Raw genomic sequence first — 8681 nt, forward strand, 5'->3', positions numbered from 1 at the left:
CATCCGCTGGCCACGCGCATAAATGTATCAGGAATGAGCCGGCCGTTCTACAGTTGTAAGTTTGTTTCTGCTCCCTCATACTGTCGCTTAATTTGTGCAGTTTTCAGAATTAGTTGAATAGCTCATGTAATTGATGGGTGCATGTGTGGTCTCGATTGATGCATGCGTGGTGTTCCAGCCGGGTAATGCAGCATTATAGGATGATCCATTCATATGCATACAAAGGCTTCAATTTTGATTTCCATTCAGTTTCGTCCGAATATTGATTTTTCTTTAGTTTAGATCAGCTACGATTTAGGTACTACAGTTGTATAGGATGATCATACAGAGGTTCCAGTCTTGATTATGTTTCGGTTGAATTCAGTTTTTCGAGTCAGCCCATCTCAGCTCTATGTGTGACATTTATAAGATGACTCCATAAAATTCACAAAAGACGGTATTTTTTCCCATATCAGCCCCAACTGTTGCTTTCTTTGAGGTTTGGTCGTCTAAGTAGCTTTGCGGTGTTTTGGCCGGTGCAGGCTAGAAGACCCTGACTCGGACGAGACGACAGAGTTCATGGCGAGCGAGGCGGACTTGGCCGAGTCCATGCTTTCCTGGTTAGGGAGAGCCTCCAACACAAGGTCATGTGTTGCTTCTCTCCTCTGTTTGGATTTTATTAATTGGTGTCTTTTTTACTGATTCCTTCGCTATTGCTGTGCGCTCCTAGGTTTAGTCCATGTCTCTCTAGATTACTTCTATTTCGTACGGATGGTCTTGAGTTTGCACAATTCCGGGATGTCAGCTCGCCGCACATGCGATACTTATTGTTAATAGTTATAGAATTCCCTGGGTGTTCTTTGTTATTTTTGTGCACAGAAGTTGTTTGTGTCTTTGTCCGAGCCAATTTCAGTTACAAATCCCCGAGTTAAACTACATGTGGCTAACAACATTGCAGATGAAGCTCTCGTCTTTGACTATAAGTTTGACATGTGCTAAGAGTTTTTCGGTGGTTGATATCCTGCACCTAGATATGTTTATAGACTTATAGATAGAATATCCTTTCTTATTTATAGTGGATATGTTGTTGGTGCCTTACTACAAAGTACTGGTGTTTTGTGACCACTACTAATGATAATAGTATTCTTTATGCTAAGCTGCAGATAAAATATTGAAGGGTGGAAGTCTGTTAATCATTCGATTAGCCATTTTTTGTTATTTAGCAATCAGTTTGACTCATACAATTAAAGTCTGATTGTTGTAGTAAATTATGTTGCTAAGAACTTCAAGGTACCTCGTTTTTACAATTGTTGCTACTTGGCAAAAAATTATTGTTTTTAGAAGTAACAAGTAGTTTAAAAATTGTTGTAGCCCGTAGCAACGCACAGGCGTTCTCCTCTCGATTCTCTGTTGTGCGACGTCGCAACTTCTTCTCCAACTCTGCGGGTGTAGGTAAGCCACCGCCTTCCTCTCCCGAGCTTTCTCTTGTGCTCTTTGTGTCCACGCCATGGCCATCTTGCCATGCTAGGTTCTACCCTGTCCATGGAAATTTCTATGATTGGGCTTGTGGTGATGGTCTGCTATGTCACTGTTTCACACAATGCACGGGCATAATGTATGTGTAGAATTGTAAATGTAACATCTCAATGTCACCACACAATGTTTTTGTATCGATTCTGTACATCAATATTTGTGTGTTTGTTTATTTGTTTTCTATGTGCTTCTATTCTGAATAATGCTACTTGCCTGATTGTCTATTTTTCTATTCTGAATGCAAAGAGAGAGAGAGAGAGAGAGAGAGAGAGAGAGAGAGAGAGAGAGAGAGAGAGAGAGAGAGAGCATCATGTCTGCCATGGCTTGAACTATTTTGCTGAGATCCTGGAAAAATTGAATGGTATAATTCTGTTAATTGGGAACCTTGGAATTGATTTTCACCTGAAAAGGTTGGCTATCTCAACCTTCTTAAACAATTCTGTAGCACGTATTTCTCATATGCATGAAACTTAGTTAGATTTGCTTTTTTTTAAATCATGGGCCATCCACTGAGTATTACGCTATTCGTTCTTTAGGTGTTTTAATTTAAAAAATCAGCTCTGCACAAGTAACAACATGGCTGAAAGCCTGTTGCTTTTACTTGCGTTGAGGACAATCTGATGGACAACCTCCGACCTACTCGCGCCCCATAGTTAGTGTATAACGGCTGGAGAGAAATTATGCTTTTCTTCATTTGGACTATTCGATAGATGCAACAGTTATAAAAAGAAGAATTTTGTAAATCAAAGAGAGATATGCTCTCACCAGTTGCTCACCTCTGAAGGTTGAAAACATATGGGCCTGATGAGGCCGTTTTCTTTTTACAATTTCCTCTAGCAACAACTCTGTGTATAATCCAGAAATGGATCGTTGCTTTTTTGTTTTTGAAAGTGTACAATTTCCTTTATGAAAGTGTAATGTTCTCATCTCTATTATGATGTTTCAAGTATACTACTTCTCTCAAGAAGGTTGGAGTCAACGAGGCAGTACATAACTGTGTTTGATGCATTCTTCAGGTTGATCGAGGGTCGAATAATGGACGTAACACAGCTGCTAGAGAAGAGATTATAATATGGAAAATAGCAGATGAGGAGGAAGCTGAAGTTGGTAGATCAATTGAGCAAGAGTTCCAGACCCAGGTGCATTTATAATTGAGCTGTTTGTATGAGCAGTGCTACATGCTTCCACTCTGCATCTCTGTAGTTATTTGGCTGAAGGTGTGCAAGAGTTTGAGCTATTAATTATTGTGTAGTTCTTAAGTTTTAACTTTAGAACTGTGTAAGTTATTTCCTTCTTTATAAATAACTTCATGTGGAAAAGTATTCTTTGAGGGAAACAAGGTCGAGAGGTTGACAGTGATAATATAATAAGTTTGCATTTTATACCATCTAGCAGGACTTCATGGAAGTTTGTTAGAGGAATTGCAATAGCCATGATCAAATATTATATTTCTTATTCCTTTTTGGTTTTAGACAAGAAAAGTAACTCAAACCTTCTACTGTCGCAGTCCCTGTAGTAGAGCAACCGCAGCCTCAAACTTCAGAGAAGATGGGCATGAATGGATGTTTTGGTTGCAGGTTACACCAAGAACAAGTGCCTCAGATCATTCATTTTTCAGGCAGCGGAAGGATCACTCCCCCTCCCCTCGCGTCGCCCACCTGAGGGCGACTCGAGGGTGCCCTCGCCCCGTCCGCCGTGACCACCCCTCTTCGGATCTCACCGCCTCGACCAAAATGTAAGTGTTGTACTTTTGTAGAACAACATTAAGAGGATGTGATATTAGCTAGCTGAATTCTTTCCAACTCCTGCACTAAAAGGATGTAAGTCGCCATCCAAACGATCGAAACACACATGAGCTTGTAATATCGTAAGCAATTTGTCTCTCCGGTCCATGGTTATCGACGTGTAGATTTTGGTAAGCTTATATTGTCGATCTTCTGGTAAGGTGACCCTTATAATACTAATACCAGTTTCATGAGTGCATGCATCTTCTTGTCATCTCAACTAAATCTGGATGGCCAAGTTTCCACAGAATGGCTCAAGATTTTCAGTCATACACTAGCTGTCACACACCCAGACTTTATGAACATGTGATTTGTCATCTCAATTAATCGACGGTTTTTGCTTGACAGGTGATTTGAGGCAAAGTCTGCGTTCGTGGCAAGGACAATAAAAATGATGGAGCTTTTGGTCTTCAGCACCTTGAAATGGAGGATGCAAGCTGTTACTGCTTGCTCGTTTATTGACTACTTCCTTTGCAAATTCAATGATCATGACACACCCTCCATGCTCGCATTCTCCTGCTCAACTGACCTCATCCTGAGCACAGCTAAGTGTATGAAAATTAAATCAGATCCCCCTTTTTAGTATTCATCGACCAATGTATTAAATTAGATCTCACTTTTAGTATCCATGGATCAATGTGTATAATTTGGTGGCGAACAATTATTAAAGTTTCAGAATTTCGATTGCAGGAGCTGATTTTTTGGTGTTCAGACATTCAGAGATTGCTGGAAGTGATGCACTTCCTTCATTTGGGGAGCACATGACTTCAGTTGTCGAAATGGCTACAACTAATTGCAAGTATATAAACACGGTAGTGATCAATTCTCTGTTATCGTTAACTAAATCATTTGCCCGCATCACATGGTAACCGTTAAATGCAATGGTGCCTCTGTGTACAAGAAGAATGAGGTATTTGATTAAATTGTAGGGAGGCTTCAGATGTATCCGAGAAAAAGCATAGCACCAGCTTTTATAATGGTCCTATGTTTCTATCAGAGCAATGCCATTATCCTGCATACATTTTAAAATGCATTTGAGTTCTAATACATATTGTACATGTACCAACATTCTTTCCTCTGTTTTCGTTTTTTTGTTGTCCTTAAATGGCATCTCATTTTTACTTTCATTTAGAAAGTGAAGTAACATTAATAACTAATAAGTTCTCGCATGTTAGGTTTTCTTGGACGTTGTTGAGAGTTTAAACCTTCTTATGTCTTCTAAAGGGAATTTGTGTACCATCAAATTTTACCTGTCTGTTCTGAGGTTTCTGGTGTCTTCCTATTCAACTATTTGATGTTCATTGTGTATATTTCTTACATTTCTGCAGGGAGTGTTCTATGATGTGATGTGACAGGAAAGATGCTGATGAAGTGCTTCCTTTATGGAATGCCTATCTGAAGTTTGGACTAAGAGACATGCTTTAATTGGCTTAGTAAAAAATACTTGCTAAAGAGAAATAAGATTCAAAGTAGATGTTTTTATTGTAGATTAGGATATGTGTGTGCCGCCACCGGTTCGACTTCTCATATTAGAAGGCAAGCAGTTAGTTCATATCTTACTACTTTGCACTATTGTAGAGGGATAGTGAGGGATTGAGAGGCTACTACTATTTGTATTGCTGTCGATGCTTGCACAATGCTACTGCTCATTATACTTGTGTATTTATCTTTGGAATAAAAAACAATCATTTTCTCCCTTCAATCAAATAGTCATGACTTACTTTTACTTACTAACCTCTCTTCATAATTATTTTTGGATTAAATTTAGCTTTTTATAAAGTTGCAAAGAACAGTTCTGACCTTTGTGGGTAGTCAACCAAATTCTGCTTCTTGGTTGAAAGCCCCTTGTCATCGTAGTTTACTCGATGGCAGCTTCAGATTGATTCTCATACCAAGGGTGCCATCTTTGGAAGCAATAGTTCTAAGTTTTATAAAGAACCATGTTATATTTGCTTGCTTTTTCTTGTATAACCAACAAATATTTCAAATATTTGTTGTGATTAGAATTATGACAACATCGGTGTTCATCACTATTCTTTTTGGACTTGAATAGATATGTCTAAATTACACATAATGTGTATGAGCAAAGCATTATAGTTTGACTTTCATGTCTTTCTTGGTAGTCACCTTAGTACTATGTTGCTGTCTTCATGTCTTTCTCATGGCCTTATTAAAGATCTGTGGTTGATATTTTTGTAGCACATTTCTTACAAGATCTCCTGTAAGGCTATAATTTTAAATTCAAAAAGCATTTTTAGTTGGGATAAGGAAGGAAGAAAGAAAAGGATAGCGCTTTAACGGTAAGTCGCCGATATAGCCCGTGGCAACGCACAGGCGTTTTACTAGTATTATGAGGGAGGGAGTATATTTTACAGGATCTAATGATTTGTTTTTACTATGTGTTGCTGATCATGATCCCCATTTCCTGTGCGCCCTCTTCATCTGAATCATTTCCTTTTGTTCCCTTCGCTTCACTGCATCAGCTCTCCATCTCTCTACTATCCAGTTGACATGCCTCAAAAAGTTCGAATTCCCTTCATCAATTTGCACGACACTAAGGACCATACAATTCTCCACAGAGAACTTGGCACGGTAAACCTCAGGGCTACCCAGTTCCATCAACTCAAATTGTATCTTGACATTTTTCAGACAGTTTTGCAAGCAATTGAGCCCGCAACCAGCCTCAAGGAGTTCATCATTGTCATTCTCGAGCATGAGCGGAAGATTCTCTTTCGAGTCGCACCTCTTGAACAAACCCATAGACACATCGAAATCAAATAAGGGTACCTCCCTACTGATCATGTTAGGAAGTCTGTAATACCAAGGATGTGTAGTAATCCGAATCTGCAAGTCGTGGATTGCAGGACAACATTGAAGTAACTTGGAGATGATGGCAGCAACGTCGTTTCTGCGCCCTGTGCCATAGGACAGTTGGAGCTCTAGCCGTTCAAGACCGGGAAAAGTGACCAAGTGCTCTGGTCTCATGCTCTTCTTGCGACTCGCTGTGATGCAATCGATGTTTTGCACCTTCAATCTGATGGCCTTTGCATGCTGAAAGTTGCGAAGGAATTGCCAGAATGGAGCGAAGCGTACCTCGACCCATTTACCGTCCTCCTCCTCTTCCTCGTACATCAATTCGAGAGTCAAATCGACACGTGCCAACCTCGTCGCCTGTGATCTCATCGAGAACTCCGCAAGGGGTCTGCTGTACTTGAAGATGCGCAAGCATGGCCTGTCAAGCTCAATGCCTTTGCGTGCCCCAAAATGCGCAAGCTTGGAGAGTGGAGCGCAATCATCTATTCGAAAGGGGCCCACCAACGTGAGGGTGGTGAGGCTCGGGGAGCGCACCACCAATGGGTTGTTGTTGTCAGTGGGAGAGAGACTCTGAAAGACGTGGTTTTCGATGTGGAGGCTTTCGAGGCTCGGCGTGGTACGGATCAAGCCCTCGAGATCCTTGGTCGACGACGAGCACATGCGAAGCCGTATCACGGAGAGCCGAGGGAAGGAGGCAGCGCCGCCCGGTGAAGATTGGAGAGTGCAGCACGCGAGGTCCAGGGACGTGAGAGTGTGTCCGGGCAACAAGGTAGGGTCCAGCTTGTACTGCTGTGTGCCCGACATCAACCCGACGCGTAGCTCCTCGATTTGCTTCAGGGCCAGCGCGGCAAGCAGGGAGACCAATAGTTCGTAGCTGTCATCCCTGGTCAACGACCTTCCCTTGACGAACAACGAGAGCTTCCTGATGGGGCACCGCCCGGTCGCACCAAGGGCATCACCAGCGTCGGAGAATAGCCGGTCCTCGAGCTTTGAGCAATCCCGGTTTCCCATGTCGCCGTAGGACCTGGAGTCCAGGTTGAGGGTGTCCATGGACATCCAGAGTGGGCGCCATTGTTGGGAGAGGGCGGCCGTGCGGGCAGCGTCCCTGGCGGGGAGGAAGGAGAGGATGGAGACGAGGAGGTCGTTGATGAGGCCGGAGAGACGATCGGCGGCGACCATCGCGTCCTGCAAGCTAGGTTCGGATCCAGTTAAACGATTGGCGACTAGAATTTCTTGGGTCTCCTTTTCCTTTAATTAGTTTTTTTGAGCCAATTTTCGTTTAATTAGTTGGAAACCTAGGCCCAAATTGGATCGAATTATGTTAGCCTTGCAGCATCAGATGAATAGCGCCGGCCCATGATTTTATTTTACTTTTTGGCAAGGAGAAGTGTTTCATGGGGAGTCCTATTACTATTAGTTTTTTGCTTAAAAAAACTATTAGTTTTTTTCACTCAAATAGAATTTTCTTTTTTTTGAACATCTATTATTACCAGTAGAACGCCCGTGCATCGCTACTGGCTGCAATACATATAAATGAATGAAACAAATGAATAGGACAGTCTCCAAAATCGAAGCTTATTTCTCTTATCGTCATACGTCCGGACATGTTATTAATTCCTTAAAACCGGTATATGTAGGGGTATTGTAAACTTAGCCATTGTCTCGCCGGTATCGTAAACAAGCATGTCACGGCGTTATTGTAAAAGAGCCTTAAAACCGCACGAAGCAGTGCTGACGCTCAAATCTCATCCCCCTACCCGCTCTTCCACCCACGACATTGCCATGGCTTCTCAGTGCCGCCCATGCTCGATGCCACGACATCAGCCCACACATTTCACTCACCGGCGTCTGCCCTCCCCTCCACGACGTCCCAGGTCGATTCCCGATGTCGTGGGGTGGACACCGTTCTAGTCGAGGGTAACCACCACAGTGTGTGTGTGTGTATATATATATATATATATATATATATATATATAGATATATAGATCTTTTTACCTCCTTTTCTCTCTAAAATAGTTAATTACACATGCGATGCAATGAGGACATAATTCTAATGGTTCAACAATTGTATATGACATATACTTTATAAACCTCGCGGCAAAAGTGGTGAGCAATTTTAAATCATTAAAAAAGACATATATCTTCATCATTAAAAAAGACATATCTTCATGAACCTTATGCACATCACACTGTATTGTAGAATTATTTTACTGCAAATCACTCTTCTTCTTCTTCTTCTTTTTCTTTTTCTTCCTCTAACCTAAATCAACGGAATATTATATAAATATGAACATCAATTATTAGCTTCAAATTTTGTGCAACACATAATGAATATATCTTTGTCCTCGATAGCATCTGTAGTTAAGACTCCAGGGCAACTGATGACTCAACCTTCACTCTTTTCAGTAACCTCCTTAGTATGAATGCATCATCTAGACAAGTCAAAGCGGGTTCTCTATCGGTCGCTATGAGTTAGGGTGTGAAGTCATAGTTATAGCAACAGACTATGTCAAGGTCGGTTCTGGGCACTGGAAAAACAGTGTGCTATAGTGCCGCTAGGTGTTCATGTTT

General features: G+C 41.6%; 1 long non-coding RNA gene across 3 annotated transcripts; it reads left to right on the plus strand.

The window, feature by feature from the left end:
• Positions 1 to 537: 537 nt before the first annotated feature.
• On the plus strand, positions 538 to 4764 carry LOC119347640. Of its 3 annotated transcripts, none has more exons than XR_005168478.1 (6): positions 538 to 1431; positions 2529 to 2651; positions 3020 to 3247; positions 3645 to 3847; positions 3987 to 4108; positions 4625 to 4764. It is a non-coding gene; the product is annotated as an uncharacterized LOC119347640 (long non-coding RNA). The 3 variants fall into 3 exon arrangements; XR_005168480.1 differs by having other exon boundaries at positions 3090 to 3247; XR_005168479.1 differs by lacking the exon at positions 538 to 1431 and adding an exon at positions 1808 to 1922.
• The last annotated feature ends 3917 nt before the right edge of the window (positions 4765 to 8681 follow it).

This window comes from Triticum dicoccoides, unplaced genomic scaffold, assembly GCF_002162155.2.
Source record: "Triticum dicoccoides isolate Atlit2015 ecotype Zavitan unplaced genomic scaffold, WEW_v2.0 scaffold71311, whole genome shotgun sequence".
Taxonomy (NCBI): Eukaryota; Viridiplantae; Streptophyta; class Magnoliopsida; order Poales; family Poaceae; genus Triticum; species Triticum dicoccoides.